The following is a 24083-nucleotide window of genomic DNA, read 5'->3' as shown; positions in this document are numbered from 1 at the left end:
AGAGAGAGGCCACATCTGAGCAACAAAAGAGGTTCTCTGGGGGTGACTCTTAGGCCTAATTTTAAGTAGGCTTAGCCTATCCTTTGTGGGGATACGTTTCATATGAACAAACCCCAAGACTGAGGGCTCCGCCTACAGCTTTGGTTGTCCCCACTGCTTGTGAGAATATCAGGAATTCTCCACATGGGAAAGTTGAATTTTCCTCCTTTCTCACCATTCCCCCATGGGAACTTTGCAGATACTTTTTTATTCACTGTTCAAATCACTCTGGGATTTATTGGGGTATCACTCTGGACAAACCTACAAAATCTCATGCCCTATTCAAGGTTCCATGTACTTATGGTGTTCAATTAAACTGTCCACATAAGTTATATTAGGAAATGCACCAGTCAAAACATAAATTTTGAACCAAATAAACATTTTTTTCTTTCGTCTCACACATAAGTTAAAGTTTTAAAATATGAATTATCATCTATTTTCAACACTCCACAATATTGCAGGGTGTTGAAATAATATATTAGGCTTATATTCTCATGGATGAATATAGCATAGAAATTTACTCTTTTTAGAGGGAATGACTGTTGGTCATGCTGGTTAACCTGTGTTCGTGGGTAGGGCTCAGTGAGCATGTCATCCTGACAGAGGTCAGCCAAGGGGTATACATTTTAAGCAAGAGGTTGTTTTCGTTATAGAATACAAGGCAGGCTTGACTGATAAACATTTTTTGCCTATTTTTTTCCTTCTGTGGGTATCTTTTCATGACAGACTAAGACTTTAAGCTAGTAACTTTATTTAGTAATAATGTGAACCTTATTTGTAAGTGGAGTGTCTTCTGTGAATTTGAATTTTCACTTTTTCCTTAAGGTCATAACAGAGATTAAAATTATACACATATACTCAAAACTATAGAGACAGTAAAAAGATCAGTGGTTGCAAGAGGATTGGGGGAGTGGGAGGGGAATGAGTAAGTAGAGCACAAGGCATTTTTTTCTGGATGACACTGTGATGGTGGAAACGTGATTTTTCTGGATGACACTGTGATGGTGGAAACGTGATATTCTTTGTCAAAACACAAAGAATTCTGCAAGTGCAGAAAAAGTTAATTCTAATATAAAAAACTATGGACTTAATAATAATTACCGATATTGGCTCACCAATTGTAACAAATGGGCCATCCTGATGTAACATATCAGTAACAGGTGGAAATGTGGGGATGGGGAGAGGGAGTTATACAGAGACTATACTTTCTGTGCAATTTTTCAGTAAACCTAAAAATGTTCTAAAGTACATTGCTATTAAATTAAAAATCATATTTTATATATTTTCAGTAGGATCAAGATGTTTTGCTTAAGGAGTATTTTCAGTGAATTAGAATACAGGTTTAAAAAGCTGGCATTGGCAACCATCATAGATTTAGAAAGCAATTGTTTTAAAAATTAAAAGAACAAAACAAAACAGGCTGACATTTCCTTGATTGGTATTTTCTTGATTCTGCTATTCCCTTGATGATTCCAGTTTTTCAAAATTATATTCTTCCTTGAGGTAGTTATTCTGAGCATCAATTATTATCAGGAGCAATACAGAATTCTGGAAAATACAACATTAGATAAAAGAGAGTCTCTAATTCTTTCCCTATGGTGGTGTTCAATTTTTGAGGGACTTATTATTTTACTGAGTTAAATTTTACTAGGCTTGAAGGAATTTCCATGACAATTCCCTACTGGTGTTACAAAATTGGGCAAGTTACTGTCTTTGTGCCTCAGTTTCTGCATCTGTAAAATGGGGATAACAATAATTTCTATCTCATAGGGTTATAGTGAGGATTAAATGAGTCAATACATATAACACATTTACTGCAGAGTCTGGCACAAAGAAAACCACTAGATATGACTATTTTCTCATTAGTTTTCAATTATTACTAGATAAGTAGAACTTTGGAGAAATTTGTGGATCCCATTTGTAGTAAAATCAAACTTAGTATGGCATCTAAAAGTATTTAGATAAACATAAATCTTAAATTTTAAATAGAATGATTCTGAATTACTAATGCAAAACAGCTTTCCATATAAATGTTAGGTCTCTGGATTTCCAGATACATAGAAAAAATAGTGAGACCCAAACTCACTAAAGCCCTCCAGGTCTTTGGGATGCTGGATGGGTTAAAACATGAACGAGAATGTTTAATGACAATAGGGCCTTTTGGGGCAGGATGAAGGGGATCAAAGAGATGCCAAGAGTAAGGTTAAAAGTAGGTATTTAAATGAGCGTGTGACTATGTATAGTTATGTACACACACATGGATACACATATGTGTGTATATATATATGTATATATGACAGATAATATATAATTGAGACTCAGGGGTATAGATCAGAGGTTATTTATATCTATGATCTAGTATTAGTGGCCCATAAAGACATCAAGAAGGTATGTGACCTCCTGGAAATTTACTTGTGTTGGTGCATTTTCTAGGGATAAGGTCCTCAGTCATCATTACATTCTCCATCCCAGGAGTCCATGACCTTGAAAGGATTAAGCATTTACGGCATAGACAGAGAGATGGTTAGATTGACGGAGAACTTTTTCGCATGTTGCCTGCTGGGCCTAATTCAGAATGCCTAAATAGTGGCCTGCCTAGATGGAGAGCCTCCCCCACACAAATGCCCAGGTTCTAATCAGAAGCAAACTGGGATCTGGAAGAGGCCACTTAGAGTTTATCACTTCGGCAGGGACCAACATTTCATAGCGAACCATGGGGAAGACAAATTTTGGAAATGAGCTTATGTATCTTATTTTTAATAAAATTTAGGTTATAATTTCAATATTTCACTCATTCTTCTAAGAATAATAAATCAACAATAGGTGTCGATTTATATGGCATATATTTATTTTTGACCAGGTTATACGAGGTGACGTCCTTCACTTTTATTGCACAGTCATTAAGAGGGTGACTTTTGCAAAATTATTCAAGACTTTCACCATTTTCCCCAGGACCATTCGTGAGCCTCTAACACCCAACCCCCGGACTGCCATCAGGCTTACTGACGTTTCGCTTTTTAATTGATAGCAAATTATCTTTGCTGGTTTATGGATTTTCATGTGATACAAACCCAGTCTCCAACATCATTTTTATCACCTGGCTAAAACCTTACATCTTTTGCAAAATTGGCTACTTCATTTTGTAAGTAGTGCAATCTATTTTCAACCTATTTTTGCACACATAGAAAGTCGCTTCTCACATAGCCCGATGCTAAACTGGGAAGGATGCCTGAGTGAGGCTTATTTGATAATGGTCAATTAATTCATGAATGTTTTAACGTTATGACACTTTTTGCCTTCCTGCAACCTTTTAACCCCCTGCCCTCGGATAATGAACTTTTGGGGAAGGGGGTCCAACGGGAACCACTGGATAGTTAGTATAAAGCTGGTACCAGGTTGGTGCAGTGACAAGAGGCTGCTTTCAATGAATTCTTCCATAAAGCAGTGCGGCCCATGACGGCTGGTGAGAGGGAAATAATAATACGTTTCAGGCAAGTATAGGTTAAATAAGCTCTTGAGGATCAGTCCATGAACTCTACTCTACTGGAAAATGAGGTCCACATTCCACACCAATTTCACAACCCCCCACCCCCTTTTTAAGTAACAAATTTTTACATAGGGGGTTGCCTATTCTGCAGCTCTGTAATAGTGAATGTTTGCTTATTGTGTTTCTGGATAACAAGGTGTGCCTGTGTTTCCTTCTTGCATATCAGTTTGCAGAAAGTAATTGCCCTGCAATTCTTAATTCAACCCCTTCACGCATTCCTTTCTGCATTGTTCCAGTTTGTCATGTCTGAGCTGTCACCTACGAGCTGATCTTCCTTTGCTAAAATCCATTCAAGAAGCATCTTTATCCTTCAAGATGTCTGATGTGAAGAGAGACTGTTTTGACTGAACTAGAAAATCATCTACAGAGCATCTTTCCCCAAAATACTCTTGTGTTACTTCCTAAAGAATAATTTGTGTGTAAAATAAAATATTTAGACTCATGGGGGGGGCCAGTTATCACTGTGGATATAATCAGAAGAGTAAGAATATCATTATTTGTTCCTTTTTTACCAAAGTTCTATTATGTGCCACCATGCTGGGCATTTTATGTGCATAATCTGTTTTAATTTTTATAATAACCCTCTCTGCAGAATTTTTATCCCCAGTAGAATGTAACCTCCATCACAGCAGAGATTTTTCTGTTTGTTTTGGCTACGCCCTGAGTACCTGGAAGAGAGCTGGTATCCAGCACAATATTTGCTGAATACTGAATGAATTCCCATTTTACAGTTAGGGAAACTGAGGCAATAGAAGGGCTAATCATAAACAATTTGTCTAAGGTCACAGAGGTAATAACAAAGATAATGACAAATCAGATTTAAAACAAAATCAAATACTGAAACCTATACTCTAGGATATATTCCTCTTCCATCCAATACATACGCATACGAAGAGGCCCCCCCCAGCTCCAGTGCTTCCTTAGCTTACCTTCAGACCAACTGTAGGACTGACTTTGTTTCCCAACCCCCTCCTCGCTCTGTCTTCTTCCAATAAAAATTCTCTTAGGTTCTTCTGTTGGCAGTTTCCACCAGCATTTTGTGACAATCCCGGCCCAATCCTCATTCCTCATGCTACAACCCCCTACCCCCCAATGAACTGTTAATTACAACCACCACAAAGTCTACACCCATCCGGGAGAGAGGCTGTTTGGCAGCAGCTGCGAAAGCTGAACTTAAGTTATTTGGGGATTAATCCGCTGCTGAATGTAGTCTTACAAGTATGGCTTTTGGGAGGGAGGGGTTGGGGGTAGATAAAAGGAGGCTAATGCTGTTCATAAAAATGTGAACTTCCATATAACACACACACTCAGACTCACAAGTACACTGACTAAAAGTTAAAATATGATTATCAAAGGATAAGAAGGACTTACAACTGTAATGTAAAACATCAAGAAATACGTCCTGGCTTTCTGTGTTCTGCAGCAATACAACTTGCTCTGAGCCAAGGAGAGAGGTAAAAAAATGAGACAGCAAATTGAAATATCTTTAGGTAGACTTAAATATAACTTCAGAGATTATAATTCAGATCAAGGCTAGAGCTTCATTTCAACATTCCTTAACTGCTAGTAATATTACAAAGGACTGCAAATTGGGAGGTACGTCTGCTTGGGAAGGGATGCTTATCTGATCTCAGTCTATCTTTCTTCATGTTTCAATCCCAGCACAGCTGCCTTTCTCTTGGTGAGAAACGAGGCAGTGGCAGCACAGAACACAAGGTGGAAGCCCCGCTCACTGTGAGCCAGCTGAGGCCGCCCTGTCCGGTGGTGTGTGTCCGCTTCGGTGGGTGGAGCAGGTTGCTGGTGGGAGGCCCCAGGTAGCTGCTGGTGGGTGCCATGCCTCACAACAGGGCACCGCTCATTTGCACCCTGGTGGTGCAGGAAGGGTGGGAGGGGTGCAGGATGGAAAGAGTCAACGGAAGGCAGTAACTCAAAAGGAGCACAACTGTCTCCTCCCATGCCCCCTCCCAGCCAGGCAAGTTTCCTCAAGCTGGGGGGTATGCTTCCCTCATTTATTCATCTTCCATTCATTCAACTATTAACAGAGCAATGCAGTACAGCAAATGCATGGACTTGGGGATCAGACATGCTTGGGTGGGACTTCCAGACCATCGTGCCCTGGCTTGGATTCTTCTGGGAAGTCACTTAACCTGGCCAAGCATCAATATCTTCTATTGTATGGTGGGGATAATAATGGGGTCCATATGCCTAGGGCTGCTGCAAGGAGACTGTGAGGTAGTACGTGCACAGCCCTCTACATGTGGCCCGGAGCCTAGTAAGTGCTCGATAAACAACAGAAACTTTCCAGGGCCACCCAGGAGAGCACCCTCTGGCCCCAACTTCCCCAGTCTATGTGGCTGTTGTTGAGCAGAAAAGGCTTGTACACAAGTCAGAAGATTAAATGTAAAAAGTAGAAAGTTCCAAAAGAGAGGTCCCAAGAAAGTTCCATGGGGACTGGAGAAGAAAGAGAGGCCAATGGACCTAGAATTCTCCCCTCCAAGCAATATATCATTGTCCATGCACCAGAGTTGTGGTTGCTGGAGTCCTAACAGCAGGCTGAGGAAGAAGCCTTTTGAGGGGCTCAAACCCACAAAGCAGTCCGAGCAGGCCACCGAGGGAGAATGGCTGTTTCTGCTCTCATGCTTCTTTGGAAGACAGTGTTTGTGGTTCACTGGAGGGTGGGTAGCAGAGAGAAGGGGGTTGGGGATGGGACACATGCCACAGAGACCCTGGCCGACCTGTTCTTCTGTGCCGTTGTTAAACCAGGCTGAGGGAGAACACGAATGAAGGCTCCCTTTCTTCTCCAAGGTCTTAGACTCTCAGCCTTTTCTCACAGACCAGTTCCCTGGGTGTGTTCCAAGGAGCGCAGGTTTGGGGAGGTGTCCTCCCCCAAAGAAGTCCAGGACCATGTACATAAATACATTTGTGACATACTGTATTTCCCTCTTAGGCGTCTCAAAGTGCTCATTAGCATATCAAAGGCTCTGAGAAGTCCTGCAACACGCAATCTGTTTTCTTTCATTCGGCTCAAAACTGTTCAACCATGGAATGGTTTTTAAATAACGCCTATGCCCACTCCTCTCATTTCTTGTATAAAGAAGCGGAGGCCCAGAGTAAAGAAGGGACTTTGTTAAGGTCACAGAGTCAGTCAGGGCAGCATGGAACATGGGGATTCTAACTCTGGTGAACTGTTTGCTGCCTTCTTTCTCATTTCCTCCATGAAGCCAGGGCACCCTCGTCATGTGCCACTGCTCCTTGGAGTAGGTGGTGACAATGCTGACACTTCTGTCAAGCAGAAGTCATTCAAGGTGACTGCCTTTTAACACACTACTGAAAACAAACTATAAAAACCCTCTCTGAAATGTCTGATGGGGAACAGATTTTAAATCCAAGTCGCTGGAAGACATGCAGGTGGTAAGGAAGCAGAGAAAGCAGGCAGGGGGTGGGCTGAGCCCTCGTGCCGGCTAAGGGGGCTGGCCACAGACATTGACTCTCTGAGCCTCAGTTTCCTCATTGTGAAACAAAAGGACTGTGGGGTCCTCTTTGTTTTGCCTGTTTAGTTCCAGGGGGAACTGAACTTCTTGGTGGAAGTTAGGTTCACTACCTGGCATTCCGGGGAGCCCCAAATCTATGACTGCACCCCTCCTCGCCGTCGTGGTGATTTTTACCTTCCTCAGCCTTCTCACTCACACAGCTTGACTCCCCCAGCTTAAAACTCTCTTAAGGCTCCCCTCTACTCCTAGAAGAACACTCAGTCCACTGACTTGGCCTCCTGCCCTGTGTGACACGCCCACTGCCCACCTCACCACCTTCACCCTCACCGTTCCTCCTCCGTCTCGCTGGATTATCACCACCCTGGCCTGGCTGCCTCTTTCTTACATCAGACGTCACCTTCTCACATCAGCCTTCCTGACCATTTTATCTGAGGTAACATCCCCATCCCTGGTCCCTTCTTCCATCATACTTATCACTATCAAAAAAAACATCTTATTTATTCATACTTTTATCTGTTTAATTCCTGACTGCCTCACCCCCAGGAGAATGCAAAATCCATGAAGGCAGAACCCTGTCCTCTACTGTTATGCTTCTAGCATTGGGCACAGAGCTGGCACGTAACAGGTGCTCAGTAAATTTCAACTGAACGAATGAAAGAATGCTCTGCAATGAAGAAGCCTGCTCACCCCACCCAAGATCCAGGTCAAATAAAGTCCTCCCTGACTTGTCTAGGCAGAGCTGAGAAGCCATCCTCTTGGTACTCTCACAGCCCTTCATGCCCCCTCGCTCAGGGGTGTGAGGGGGTCTGTTAGCTCTGCTTTGAGGGCAGGGCCTGCGTGCACCATTCTGCAGGTCTTAGGCCTTTGCCAGAGGCCAGACCTCTGCAAGCCCTTGGCTGTGTGTGGGAAACTGATGAATGACTCTTCGAGAACCAAAACATCGCTGTGCTCACACTATTTGAGATTCACTTCCTTTCCAGGAAAGATCAGCCATGGGACTTTTATGGCTTACATTTAAACTGTTTACATGTTTGTGACTGTGCGTTTTCCCCAAGAGAAAGATCATCTAGAGGCCACGTTGTCTAGTGGAAAGAACACTTAGTGGAAGCCTTGCATCCTAGGTTCTAGACCTCAGGCCTTGGCTGTGGCTCTTGAGTTGGTCTTTCACCTCCCTGAAAGGATACAAAAATATCCTTTTGTATATGGAAGGGGTTGAGAACCTGGATTCTTTCTAGCCCTTGCTTTGACTCTGGGCTTAGTCTTCCACATTCTCCTTCTAACAGCATATACGTTCCATGAGGGGTATGTCTGGTCAGTGTAGTCAAACAAGTATTTTTCTCAGAAAACCTTATACTCAGAGAAAAGGGGATCATCATTTACCCTGTAATCGTTGTTTTGATTCAGACTCAATCTACCACGCATAAGCTTGCACCAAATGAAGATTTTCATACTTATCAAAGATACAGAACTTTTCACAGGTTGCAAAAATGCCCAAATCACAGCAGCTCCAAACTCTTTTGCATTTCATTTTACCCAGCCTTGCAGATCAGCTTCAAAGCCTGTTTGGTCAGCAAACATTTCTGCTGGCCTGGAAAAGCTCTTCAGTTCTTCCCAATCCCTACCAGGACTGTGACACGACAAATACAAGGAGAGGATAAGCCATTTTCCATTCCTGTGAACATTTCAGGGCCTGAAGCCTGCCTTCTTTCAGATTCTGTGGGCCTCTGCTAATTTGTGTGACAGCTTCAATGTAAATAGGACACATCTGCATGGGTTAAAAAAATAGCCACTCATTGTAGAGGGCAGAGTGCCGTGTTTATTTATTATCTACCACTGGAAATCAGGTTCTGTTTCTGGTCTAGAACAGCTGATGGTTTGCGACAACCTCCGAGGCATTTTTGAAATAATTTTAGTTGACTCCTACCTTTACAGACTATGTTACGCTCATTTTCTATCCCTTTATTCCTTCCCATCTATGTGGCTGAGAGAGGATAGGGAGCACCTGTAAAGGTGAGTATTACAGGCCAGGGTCCTAAAGCACACACATGTGAGGAGATTTGCCCAAATTTGCCAGCAAGCTCTCTGATGGGGATCACGTTTCCCTTTGTACTGCTAATAATCACCATTGGCTGGGCATGCCCTCAGTGCCAGGAATGCATTCTTCCCTCTGGTTCTCAGGACCACCCTAGGGAAGGTGTGTTATTGTTTCGCTTTGAGAAGTGTGGAAACTGAGACATAGAGGGTTTTAAGTGCACTGACCGAGACTGTGGACTGCAAAGTGTCAGAAATGGTATCTGAGTCCCATAGCCATATTTCTTAACCACCTCTCGCATCCTGAAGTAGCCTCACACTTAGACACTGAGCCGGGCTGCCAGCCAAGGAGTACACACACGCTGCAAGTGAAATCTTGGCAGGTGGGTGAAGGAATTCCTTCGAGGACAGTAACTCAGGTATAGAAATGACATCTGAGTTTTGCTCAAATAGGTCTTTATCTCTCTTGGATTATATTATGCTTTACAAATAAATACACATATTCTACATGTGTGTATGCATATTCCAAACACCACTTCTATAATTATCTTTACATGATTTTTCCTTGTTCACTTGAATTCTTTTGAATTCTACAGGTAAGAAAATAAATTACTCCTCCTAGCACTAGTGATAACAACAGGAGCTAGTAACATTTTTGGTTGCTTATCATAGCCTGGCAATTTGGGAAGCAATCCGAGAAGTCACCTTGAAAAATGTATTGTAATTTTTTGAAAAAAAAAAAAAAGCACAATCTATCAAAAGAGCATCAGGAAGCAATGAAAAAGATTATACTGATGTAGAAAGACATCCACAATATGTGATATGCAAACAGGTGAGTTGCAGAATAATTTCTATAGTATGAGTTCATTTCTTGTAAAAAGGAAAAAAGCCTGTGTGTGTAAACCTAGAAAAACCTCTGGAAGAATACAGAGTGGTTAGATTTGGGAATGTCGTAGGGGGAACTTTCAGTTTTCACTTCATGAATCTCAACTCTGTTTAACTTTTTATGAGCATGTATTTTTAATTTAAAAAGCAATAAAGATGACATTTAAAAGCTCTCCCACCCAGCCAGCACAGGCAGCCCATTGGTGAGTTAATATGTGGTAATTTTTGCCATTGAGGCCATATCTTCTCTCCTGGAGCATCTACCTGCTGGCCACAGTTCTGTCTGGAATGTCTGCAGCATCTTAGGGCTGGTTAAACCAGGTAAAGCATGCCCCAAATCTTTCTTCCTGGGTCTACGTTATCCAGGTTTCCTTCCTTTTCCTCCTTTCTTCCTTCTTGGCTATGTATACTCATTGCCTAGCTGTCTGCATCCAGCAAGGTCAAGGTAGGTGGGAACAGTTTGCAACAGGCAAGGGTGACAAACTTCACCCTCTTGATGTAGTAAAGCTTGCTCCAACCTGACTGATGGAGGGGAGATCAAAAGGAACACACAAGCCTCAGCTCCTTAGCCAAGCCCTTCTCCAAGCTCAATTCCTTCCTTGTCCCTAGCCTTTCCAAATGGGCCATACACACTAAGCATGCAGACTGGTGAGCCATAGTAACTTGCCTGCTTGGAGCTTCATAAGGCATGCTGGCTGTCCTATCTGCAGGACACACAGGGGTGGCTGGGTGGTGGCACCTGCCAATCAAATGGCTTTTCACATGATCCTACTTCCCACAAGCTTTGAGAAAGTGGTTTTTGATCTGACTTCCACGTTTCAGGGTTGAAGTTGCAAGGATGCATCTGGATAAAATATGCTTTCCATATAGGCCAACAACTTATTTATTTATTGCTTATAACATTGTACTTGGCAGTTAAGGAGATATAAAACAATTTCAACGGCTCTGTGGAAAACAACTGCAGAGTTGCCACTGGAGACACTGGTGGAAGTTAATGGAAGAGGAAGGAATCTCACAGATTTATTTACAGTTGACAGCCAGAGCCTCGGGAGAACATGGGCATTCCTATTAGAAGTTCCCATCTCTTTCCAGCTTCTCCTGCTGTTTTGATGCAGGAGATGAGAGAGATGTGTTGGAAGCTTATCTGATGGGACAAATGAGGTCAGTGTGAGGGCCTTCACCATCACCCCAGAGTAGATGGAATGTTAAGGATTCATTTATGTCACAACTGGCACTGACTCTGCTACCTTTTGCCCCTCTCTCAGTGACACTGCTGGTCCTTTACCTAGGCACATCCTGCAGGGCACAAAGCCTGACCTCCAACTGTCCATGCTTGCATGCCTTTCCCTCTTGCCTCCAAAACTCACTCTGCAAAGGCTTGCAGGGTATTCATACCCCTGGGAGGAGTCCTGAGCCAGTGACTGAGAAGAGGTAACAATACCTCAGCTCCCTCAGCCCCCACCCGCCAGGTGGGATGGCTCTGAGATGTGTGCTTTACACCAGCTGCCAGAGTCCCCAGTGGGATTAAGCTTGTCACCCATAATAATGACTTGATAACACCCCCTTTATTGGCATTTTTCCCCTCTGTCTCACTTCCCCACTGCCTACTGATGTTTCAGGGGATCACCTCCTAAATAAATTGATTGTATTAGATCCTTGTTCCAGGATCTGCTTCTGGGGATCCCTAACTCAGATAACCCACTATCTAAATCCTACCTACCTTTTAAAGTAGAGATCATAAATTAAAACCCCAAGGCTGTTTCGGGCACATAGCTATTTGTATGGCCTGCAGAGTCTTTAAAATAATTCAAATTAGTTACAAAGTGTAAAACTTGGGGAGAATTCACAAAGAAATTGTGATTCCTGGCTTTTCTTGAACACTCTGAAGATGTGTCAATACTGGGTCTGCTTTCCTTAAGGTACCTGGGCCTGGAGCTGACTTGCCATGCCTTTTTAGCCAGGTCGGACCCTCCAGTACAACCTGTTCCCACCTGTCCCCCTTTCCTCATTGACATTTCCACTCTGGACCAGACACTCTCTCTCCAAGTCTCCCTGCCTTCCTGAGGGCCTATGTCACTAAACACTTAGGCCTGGAGCCTACACAGAAGAGGTATGCAAGCAGAAGATGTGCTCTTCCAGGAGATGTGATAATACCAACAAGAGTGCTGCTAAAAGCAAATGAATGCAACTATGACACATACTATGCTAAACCCTCTACATCTTTTTTTCTTTTTTTGTCCTAAGCCACCCTATGAGGTGGGTCCTCTTATTATCCTTATGCTTTAGATGAGGAAACTGAGCCTCGAGGATTTGGAAAACCAGTCCACACAGACAGTAACAGTGAAGTTGAGATTCAAGTACAACTCAATCTGATTCCAAACTGCAAGGTGTTCTGTCTGCAAAGCCGCTCAGCCCTCTCTCCTGGAGAGCTGGTGCACATGGGAGAAGAGGCTTTAAATAGTTACAAAGCCATTGTCAAGCCCTGGTTTTAAGTTTGGGGAGGTTCTGAAACCTGCCTTGTCAGCGAACAAAGGAAATCTGTCTCCAAAGGCAGCTTCTGATGTTGTCAGCTCCTGTGCAGTTAACATTGCACACTGCAAACCAGGATGCCTTGTGATTATTTTACACAGAGAACTCTCATAGATCCATGGACCTAAGGGCTCACTGCTTCTGACCAACGCAATTTCTCCTTTTAGGCAGGCCCCCAGGGAAGCCAAATTAGACTCTGCCTGCCTGTTTGTTAATTTATAATAACACTGAACCATCACTGCAGGACCTGAAATATTTATGTGTGGGAAGCCAAGTCTTTTCCCTTGAAAAGGAACACTCCATGGAAACTGTCCATCTTCAGAAGATACAATTCTTTAAAAGTGAGGAGGAGGGGCTGTGATGAAGAGATGTATGGCATCCTAAGAACTAAGGGTGTTAGCTGAAGCAGGCATGTAAGAGCATCAGGCTAAGAGGCCCAGTGATACAGTCTCAGTGGAGATGGTTGCTTTCATAGGAATGTCTGCTGGATTCCATGGCCACCTTCTCTCTGCTCATTTCCCCATAGTGACAAACTGGCCATTGGGAAGTCCTCTGGCTATGGCTTCCATTGGATAGTGCTAGGATAGGTCGAGCCAAGACTCTCCTCTCCCCCTCCCTTGTTCTTTGCTTCCATAGTTGGCTGACCTCAATTCTGACACACCCATCCTTTTTTCAGCTGCCAATACATTTAGGCAGTTTTATAGTCTAGCTTGGCTGGCTGGGAGCTATCTGGCTCTTTAAAGTGACTTGGCAAATCTCTACTCTGATCCATTCCACGTTGCTTTTTATGGATGCACAGTCTTATTCTCTTATTTTTGAGGCCTAGGGATAGGAGAGAGTAACCTCACCTGCCCTGCTGCTGTACTCTGGTGTGCCCCCCATGTCTCCCTGAGTGGAATGTGAGCCACCCAAGAGAAGAGGGCAAGAAAGAAGGGTAATCAGAACACAGATTTTGAGGCCAGAGCAGATCATGACACATTTTCTGCCCCTGTCACTGACTAGCTGAGAGACCTCAGGTATATTTCTCAAGCTCTCTGGGCCTGAGTCTCCTCCTCTGTAAAATGTAGGTAACTATTTCAAATTCAAGGGGTTGCTTGAAGAATCAAGTGAAATAACACATGTAAAATGCCAGTAACACAGGAGAGGTCTGAAAAACAGAGCATTTATTATAACAACGATGATGGTGAGGTATTCCCAACATGCCTATGTATTCCCCACAGTTCCAAGACATGGCTCCCATGGCAGAGGTCAACAAATACTTGCTTAATCAACTTGAATCAGGACTCAATAATGGGAGCAAATTTGGCTTCAGAAAAAAAGGTTTTTATTGACTCTTGTAATGAAATCATTCAAGACTTTGGTGGCTTTGAGCACAGCTGGATTTAGGGGCACAAATGATGTCCCCAGGGATCTGCCTCTCACATCATTTCCTCCTGTTTTCACTTCATCCTTGGACTAACCTCTGTCATGCTGAAGCCCTGGCACCCCTTCCTTATCCCACTTCCAATTTCACAGAATGAACACTTATTTTTCCGAACAATCCCAATCTATTAAAAAGTCTCAAAACAGAGACTCATCAGTCTATCTTGGTGTGGGTGCACACCCCTGAATCCAATCACCGTGGCCAAAGGGATAACGACCCCTGAGTGAGCAAGTCTGAGGAGAGAAGACTCTGACTGGCTACTCTGAGTCACATGCCCAGAACTGACATGGCCCCGGGAGAAGAGTGAACGCAGAGCTGCAGGCATTGAACGAAATTCCTCAAAGAGAACCTGGCTGCTGGTATCAGAAGAGGGGGAGATGGACAACAGGCAGACCAAAGTAGTAGATACTGTACAACACTGCCAGAATTGAATGAATTTCATATACTTGGTGTTTTAGTTTTCTACACTTATCATTAGAGTCTGTGAAAATGTCCAAGTCAAGACATTATCAAGGTGATGCTTTCTTCCTCAAGACTGGCTGCTGGTGATCCTTGGCTCCTCTGCCACATGACAAGGCACAAGGCGGCATCTGCTGGTCTCTCCCTTCTCTTCTAGGTTGCGTTGTCTTCAGCTTCTGGCTTCCAAAGCTTTCTTTCTCTGTAGCCATCCCATTTGTATGACTTAACTAAAGTAGCCTCATCAAAAGATCCTATTTATGGGTCCACACCCACAAGAACAGATTAACTTTAAGAACATGCCTTTCTGGGATACATATAGCTCTAAATCACCAAACTTGCCTGTGAAAAGTTCCTTCCCCCTGCTACTGAGCTATAGCAATAGTAAGAAGACTGAAGGACTATCACTGTGCAAGCAGACCTGCGTAACCCTGACTGACAGCCCGCTACAGGGCTTAGCAGGAGTTATAGCAACTGCAGGTGTTTAACCAAGCAAGTGCTACCAAGCCCCAGACCTGCAGGCTCTTCCCAGGGCCAGGTCCCAGCTGCCTGGCAGCCCTAACAGGGCACGTCAAGGCCATGAATCAGGACACCTATCAAGACCTCACAGCACCTCAGGGCACATGGGATGGGCAGGGTTACAGCTGCACTGACCCTTCCCCAAGCTCACAGAGCAACCTGCACCCACCACTTTCATCAGGAAAAGCATTCTTCTTCTACAGAAAATAAGGGCATGGGAAAGAAAGAGAGCATTTGAAACTGTATCTCATGCCCCGCCCCCCCTGTTTTTTTTACAGTTTGGGACTTTGTTTTCTTGAGAGCTTTTGTGTCTGTCAACATATTCAAAACAACCAAGGGGAGTTATTGCCTCTGAAAATCCCCAGGATGCCCATTCATAAAAGCGCCATTGGCTGGAAGGAAGATGTGCTTTCTGGCCAACTCCCTCCTTCTCGGGCCTTTCCCAAATTGCACATTATAATCCCATCTAGGCTTTGCCAATCTCAGCTGGGGCCAGTCAATCCAGAACACTATTTGGATGAGGATACGGCCAAGTCAGAAGTCAGACCTGGCTGTCATTCTAGACTTCATCTCTCCGCACCCCACCGCTGATCGACGGCCAAATCCTGTTCACCCTTTCTCCCAGATATCTTCGCAATCCCACTGCCTTTCTTAAACTCTAATCCCAGCCCCCACCTCCTTTCTTCTTACAGATCACCATCCTCTCTAATTCACCAGCAGTGCCCCTGCTTCCACTTTGGCCTTGTTTCATCCTTTCTTGACTCTTCCACGAGAGGAATCCTTCTAAACCACCCACATCTGATAATGTCACTGCTCAGCCCAATCCTTCAGTGGTTTCCAAGACCCTTTATAATAAAGTTGCATCTCCTTCATACAGTACCAAACTTTTCCACCCTCATCCCTATTGATTCAACCTCATCCTATCATTCTACCTCTTTCCTTTCTAGATTCCAGATGTATTTCTGGATATATGTATATCCCGATCAGTTCTATATCAGGATATTTCCTCGGTCTGGGACATTTTTCCTTATCTCATATTTGCCTGGTAAACACTTTTCCTACTAGACGGCAATTGCTGTTTTATCTGTGCTTCCTTCACTAACCTGGAAGATCCACGGACATCATACGTGTCTTATTTATCATTGTATCCCCAGCTTCCAATCCAAATTCTGGCACCTTTTAGAAACTGGGTTCCTATTTGCTCAAGATTTGACAATGTGAATGAATAAGCATACGAATGAGATTGTTGCATGCCCAGACTTTTTTTTAGGTCACACTTTTGTTCAGACAACTGCTGATATCAAATTGGCAAATCACCACCTTCCTACCTCCCCAAATAAAATATCAGCTATGAACCACATTTGTTCCCTGCCTTTGGCTCCTTAGGTTTATATTTAAGGTATAAAAATGTCTCTAACTCAACTTAACCTCTAGATTTGAGTGCCCTGTGGGGGAGAAGCGGGTATCATCTTTGATACAATCTAGAACAAGTGGAACCTCCGAGGATTCGAAAAGAAATATTAGGGCGTGCTCTGTACTCTGGCTTGAAGACCCTGGTGGGTATGGGAGGGGGTGGGTAGCTCCTGTTTCCTTGGACACCCAATTTTTTTTTTCTTCTTTTTGATCAGCAGCTGGTAGTATAATATTCCAAGTGCTTTAAAACAAGGTCAAGAGGGCCTTATGCTATGAAAGGCATTCTTGGTTGTGTTTAGCAGGAGTTTAAATGTCAATTATTTTCTCCTGCTTTGAATCTCTCTGGCCTCCCCTCTGCCTTATCTATCTTACCTTCTTCTTCCACTCCCTCTCTCTGATGGGCTCCTCTGCCTTCCTCTTTTCTGCTTTTAAAGGCCCATGTGATTACATTGGATCCACCCAGATCATTCCAGGATAATCTCCCTGTTTCAAGGTGAGCTTCTTACTAATCTTAATTTCATCTGTGAAGTCCCTTCATATAAGTGCATAGATTAGTGTCTGATTGAATAACCAGGGGATAGGAGACTTGAGGGGACATATTTAGATTTCTGCCTATCACACCCTGTTAGGTGCAGTATAAAATCTGAAACAAACTGCATGTCAACACAGCAAATTCACTAGTTGTTTAGTTTGGGCTATTTTAATGGAGTTGGATTAGCTCGAAGAAAAAAACATGAAAAGGTTCTTTTCAAAGAGAATGGCTCACATCTTTTCCTGAGAGAGTAATCTCTGTTCCATATGGAGTTCTTAATCCATTTACCAAGGAAACTCTATTCTTCCCTTTTTAATTTCTGCTCAATAAAGTCAATAAAAAAAAACATTTTATTTTGAAATACTTTCAAACATACAGGAGGGTTATAAATTCATACAAACCCCATTCAGAGAACTCTAACATACCCCTATTTCCCCAGATACCCAGATTCACCAATATTAACATTTTGCCACATTTGGCATACTGTCCTATCTATCAGTCTATCAGTCTATCCATCTATCTATCTATCTGGCATGGGTTGAGAAACTCTGAGACTCAGGCTGCAAAGATATTCACCAATTGGCTACCAATGTGATGCTCCTCAGTTTACAGACTTTTTTCATGGAGAAGAAAAACATTTTGGGTCTTTATTCTATAGAAATATATGTGTCATACCCAAAAACACACATATGTTTATCACAGCACTGTTTATCATAGTAAAAATGGCAATCTAAATTCCCATCAACTGTGAGTGGTTAAATAAACCAAGGATTCTATGGAAATTCCTTTAGCTATTAAAAAGAGTGAAGTATTCCCGTTGCCTGCCCTTGCAAAAAAAAAGAATGAAGTAGCACCATGGGCCCTAAAATGGAAGACTACCAAGACGTCTTGTTAAGTGAAATGTACATTGCAGAAGAATCTGCAAAAGACAACCCAATTTTTGTTAGAAATGATATTTGCATATAAAGGGAACATCTACCTATTAATTGCAGTATATTGCTTCTGGGGTAAAGTGTGGAGTTGGGGGCAGGGGTAGAGTGAAGTATACAGATTTCAAGCTGTATACTTTCATACAGCTCAAATCTTTTATCATGAAAATCAAATCATGAATTAACAGAAGACTGAAAAAAATGAGTGAAAAATACTGTGCCAGTTTGAAACTGTTATGTCCCCCAGAAAAGCCATGTTTTAATTCTGATCCAATCTTGTAGGGGCAGTGACTTCTTTTTAATCCTGATTCAACATTGCAGGATGGAAACTTTGATTAGGTTATCTCCAGGGAGATGTGGTATGTCCATTTGTGGGTGTGGCCTTTTGACTAGATGGAGATGTGACTCCACCCATTTAACATGGGTCTTAATTAGTTTACTAGAGTTCTTTAAAGGAGAAACATTTTGAAGAAACCTCAGATGAAGATTCTTGGAAAACAGTTGCTTCAGAGCCAACAGAGATGCTCTGAGATGCTTGGAGTGGCAATAGAGTGAGCAGAGGCATAGACAGAGACATTTGGAACCCAGCAGACATGGCATCCATGAGATGCTAAGTAAGCCAGAACCCAGAGTTGTGTCCCAGAGGAGCTAAGTGAAGGCCCACAGATGCTTAGAGAGGAAACCACCGGCATTACAGTCTGGAAGCAATGGAATCAGGAACAAGGACCAGCAGATGCCAACCACATGCTTTCCCAGCTGACAGAGGTGTCCTGGATGGCATCAGTCTTTCTTGAATGAAGGTAACCTCCTGTTGGTGCCTTAATTTGGATATTTTCATGGCCTTAGAATTGTAACTTGAAACAATAAGATCCCCTTTTAAAAGCCTTTCCATTTCTGGCATATTGCATCCGGCAGCTTTAACAAACTAATACAAATACCATGTCAGATATACCATTGAAGGATAGGGAAATACAGGACTTCTAGAAATGGGACTTGAGAAAAGGTTTTATTTGAAAGCGTTTCAAAAATTAAAGCCTACCAAGTGCTAAATGAATAACCTCTATTTATTGTTTCATTTCAAGTGAAAATTTCATGCTTAAACATTTTCTATACATGCAGTAGACCTAAGCATAAAACAGCCTGGAAAAGAGAGGGCTATATGTCCTCTAGTTTCTGGATGGCTATGGCATTTCATAGACCTAGTACCTACTAAGTGCTCAATAAATACTTGAAGCATGAAAGAAATGTCAATATTCAACTTGGAAGTATGGCATCTGCCTTTGATTAATTATATCCAGCCTATTAAAATCATTTTAGACATATACAAGATTCAAACTAATCTCAAGAACAAATAGATGGGAAATGCTTATTGGTACAGAAATCAGGGTAGGAGAATTGGAAGGTACTTGTACTTTAAAAACCAGATCCTAACTTTATGTAGCTTGTTGGGATACAGTTCTTAACAGTGTGATTATCAGAAGCAGCCAGTGAAGAAGGGGTTCAGAGAGGGAGGAACTTCTCTATAGATACACACCCCCCTTCATTTGTAGAATTTAGGGATAGAATAAGTGATTGCTGCTAAACTCACTTCCAGTTCCAACCTCCCAGCAATCTATAGGCAGCTGCTCCACTGGCCCAGTACCCTTAAAGGAGCTGAAAATGGTTCAGTTCCTTTACCTTCAAAGAACAGAGCCTTGCATATTAAATGCCAGTGTCAGTGTAAGCCCCTTCCCCATCTCCTCCCCATGTCATCTGTCAGGGGCTGGGCTTCTGGAAGAACCAAGGTGGCCCCTTCCTTTCGGAGGGCAGGTCAGAAAGGGAGGCATAATGTGGCAATATGCCACCCTTTCCATTATTTCTAGCTCTTTCAAAAACGTCTTATTTTTACATTTATAAATCCACTTTGTATTTTCTGATATTAAATAAATGGCTAAGTAAATAAATACATAAAACAAGCATGGGTACCACACTGGCCTCCAGGGCTGAGCCTGGGGAGCAAGAAACTGAGTTTCTAGAGATGGGGCCCACTCTATGCTGCTGAATTACATCATGCCTTGTTACTATCCTGTGAACTGCGAGCTTCTTTCCAAACTGCAAAAGATTCTCATCTACTAACTCAGCCTCGTGTATTCACCAAATGTTAATATTTTTATGACGTCCATCCTTGCCACTCCAAGTGTGGTCCACACACCAGCACCATTAACATTGACTGGGAGTAGGGTTGCCAGAAACAGTAGAGGAAATTCTAATTTAACTAGGCTCCCAGCTTTTTTTTTTCCTCTCGACTTCAGGCAAACTCTATACCTGGGGGCCTGTTTGAAATGAAGAATTGTAGGCTCCGCCTAGAGCGGAGAAATCAGAATCTGCATTTAACAAGATCCCTGGTGGTGGTGAAATCCCTCGGGCACTCGTCTGACTTGTCTCCTGAGATGTTAACCTTTGACTTGTAGGTTCTGCTGACAAAGTCTGATCTCACATTTGCACCAAAAGCAGATGAAAAAGCCATCTGTCAGCAAGATTGGCTGGTGTGTTTTCCCCATCAGAAAGTTCTGCAATATACTCTATTTGCAAACGTGCACATTTTTGGACCTGGGCACACGGACCACCGCGTCTTCCAACCAGCCGTCAGCCAGAGCTGGTCCTGCCTGCTGGATCCTCGATCCTCTAGGAGAAGACGCCAGCCTGTGCTAATTGCTTGCTGGGTGGTGTGGGAGGATGGGTGGGGTTACCATCTCGCCTTTGATCAGGAGGGAGAAGTAGAGGTTTTACTTACATCCTGCTTTGTCTCTGCGCGGGGCCGAGCTCTGGGGATCCATTTCAGGCTCTCTCTTTCTTCCTAGTATTTTGTTACTGCCTACATTCCGTGGCCCAGAGCTCTGGGGTGGGGGTGGGGGGTGGGGGGAAACCAAACGCTCTTTGTGGTGCACCCACATGACAGGCTTCAAAATGGAAACAATATTTAAGTTAAACCTGGAAGATCAAGTTTGCTCAAACCTCACAACACAGGGAGCTTTTGAAAACTTCGGCAGCAGGTTCACGATTGATGGGGCGAGGCAGGCAGTGATGGAGAAATGAGGCCCTGTTAACAGATGCCAGGTCCCCAGACAGGAATCAACATTTCGCTCTCTCCCTTATAAATAATGAGGATATAATAACGCACTAGACAGAGCCTTGAGAGTGTCAAGGTGTCTTTATAGCCACACTCGTCTTCAATCTGCAAAATACTGTTTTAGGAGGAAACGGGGAAGGGGATGGGCATCATTAGGCCACACGCTGGAGAAGGGACAGCCCAGGGAACAATTCTGAAAAGTAGAAAAAGTCGAGATGCTTCCCTCAAGTGGCACCTTTCCTGACTCCTAAAATGGTCCTCTTTCTGCTGCTCATTTGCTTGCTTCCCCCAAACTACTGAGACTTCAATAAATCCTTATGGAATTTCAGAGTTGGAAGAAACCCTGAAAAGACTCAAAGGACCCTAAGGAGGGAGGTGACCTAACAGGGACCTGCCCCATTTGCCTGTGTCTTCTCGAAGCCAACGCTGGACAGATGGTTCGCAGGGTGCCAGGTACTCGGAAGGGAGCTTCATGTGCAGCACCGTGCAGCCTCCCCCATCGAGTCTGCGAGGTAGAGACTAGAAACGAGGAAGGTGAGGTTCACAGAGGCCGGGCTACTTAAGCAAGGTCACAGAGCTGGTACATGGCCAAGCTCAGTTTACATTTGGGTTTACACCTGAGTCTAGATGCTGTTCTCTTAACCATCAAACGTCACAGCGTCAGGTGGGGGGCCTGGAGCCAGGTTGGCATCTTGGAGCCCTTTCTGTTAAGCAGGCCCACTGAGCCAGGTGCGTATAGAAACTCACACTACCACCGTGAGGCAGAAAAGAGCATTGTCTATATTTTGCAGGGAGGAAACAGAGGCATGGAGATTCCATGGCTAGACCAAGGCCACACAGCTTGTTATGGCGGAACTGGGATTGGAACCAGGTCTGCTGACTGAAGCGGGAGCTCTCGATCAACGTGCATGAGCCCAAACAACTGAGACGTGCCTGTTCCCGAGGCAGAAGTGTGTCTTTCCAGGTCAGCATTACCCCTCTCATGTCACATGAGAACACATTCTGGCTGCCATGCTTTTCTGCCATGTAGCCCTATGGAGTGTGCACACTGGTGTTTTCAGAGTTCATTTCCCTTGACTCCCTCTACATGAAAGCTCTGCCACCTGCAAGTAAGTGCGAATGTGGCTTCATGGCTATAAAGTCAGTGAGGATGCTTCAGTCTGTGGATTAAACTTTGATAATACTCTAAGTCAATTCCAGGAATTCTCTTGGGCTCTGCATTTAGAGTGTATCTGGGCACTGAGCAGAGGTTCTCAACCTTGTGGATTTTGGAAGTCAGGGGATATTTGGCAATATCAAGAGTCATTGGGGGCTGGGAGCTTGTAGTGGCATCTAGTGGCTAGAGGCCAGGGATGCTGCTAAACATCCTGAGATGCACAGGACAACCTCTCCCACAACTCCCAACCCCCTGCTCCCCCCACCCTAAAACAAAGACATATCGGGCCTCAAGCATCAATAGTGCCAAGGTTGAACCATCCTAGCACAGAGCATGCCCTCCAGAAGCAAAATGCCCATATACAGATTCAGTTCTATGGCCCACTAGTTCAGCAATCTGGGGCAACTTTATCTTAAACTCTCTAGGGTCTGATTTTTCTTATCTGCAAAATGGGACTAATAATAGTACCACATGGGGCTTGTTTGGGGGATGAAATGAGTTAGTACACGATGAGCCATATGTTCTCAGTGCAGTCATTACAGTTATTTCTAAAGCTGGAAGTCAAGAGCCTTCTTGACGGTGGGGCTTTAGTAGTTGCCACTCAGTAGTCCTCGCCTATGATTTTAGCTGTGGCAGGGAGTTTCAGAATTATGAATGACTGACTTAAGTATCTACCATATGCACAAATGGCAAGGTACAAGGTGGAAGAGAATTTTTCCTTTAAGGTAAAATCAAGACTAAATAATTTAGGCCACCTCCTCTAAAACCTTTAAAAGTGCCCAGACCCCTTTGGACTCTTTTCACAGCTCTTTATGTATCTATGTAGCTAACATGCTTGGCACTTTACATGGAGTAATGGATTCAATCCTCAAAAACAACCTCATGAGGTGGGTAATATCTTCCTTTTCCTTTGTAAACAAAACCTCTTCTCCTGAAGTATTGGGGCCTCTGATGGTTAAGTTTTATGTATCAGTTTGGTTTGGCTAGATTACCCCATTATTCAGTCGACCACTAATCTAAGTGTTGCTGAGAAGGTGGGTTGTAGATGTGGTTAGCATCTATAATCAGTTGATTTTAAGTAAAGGAGATTTCTCCATAATGCGCATGGCTCTCATTCAGTCATTTGGAAGGGAAAGCCTTAAAAGCAAAATTGAGGTTTCCCTGAGGAAGAAGAAATCCTACCTTAAAACTGCAGCATCAATTCCTGCCCGAATTTCCAGCATATACCCCTGCCCTACAGATTTCAGATTTGCCAATCTCCATAATCATATGAGCCAATTCCTCAAAATTCCACATTTTCATATATATATAGGTTCTGTCAGGGCCCCAAACCAATCAATGCCTTATTCAAGTTTCATTTAATATTATTATTGTTTTGGCTGTCAAACTTTGCCTGTTATCTTCTAGTTGTCTCCTCAACCCTCTCCTCAAGCACAGAAAATTTTAGCAACCTGACATAGGCTTTTGTGGGCTAGCCTGGGCACCTAACACAATGTTTAACATGTACAATATTTCATATGTAACATAAACTATATACTACATAGTATATAATATACTATATAATATTTAATACATTATCCCACTATTCGATTATCCTACCATGAGTCAGCGGACATACAACTCTTGGAACTTAAGCCATTTTGGCAGAGACTATGCATGTGGTTTAAGGAGCTGGGTCTGAAGAACCCTGTGCTATATGGTAGCTGGTGGGGGCCATGCAATATTGAAGAAAGAACATGGGATATGGTAGTGAGTGACAGAACTGGCTTCAGCCTGGCTCTCCCACCTTCCAGGTATATGACCTCCCACGTGTGACTTAAACTCTCCTCTATAAAGTGGGGGAACCTAAGAACCACATGTTAAAAGACTAAGAGAAGTCCATGTGGACAATGGAGGTGTTCACTAATGTTGTTCACCACTCCTTCATGAATTGTGATCATTGTCATGACTTGTATTCCATTGTATGAGACTCGTGAGACTCCATTGGGGTTCCCAACATGCCTACAACCCCACATTCCAATATG

The sequence above is a fragment of the Tamandua tetradactyla genome, chromosome 15, assembly GCF_023851605.1.
Source record: "Tamandua tetradactyla isolate mTamTet1 chromosome 15, mTamTet1.pri, whole genome shotgun sequence".
NCBI classification, from domain to species: Eukaryota; Metazoa; Chordata; class Mammalia; order Pilosa; family Myrmecophagidae; genus Tamandua; species Tamandua tetradactyla.
Note: the sequence above shows the minus strand (reverse complement) of the source record.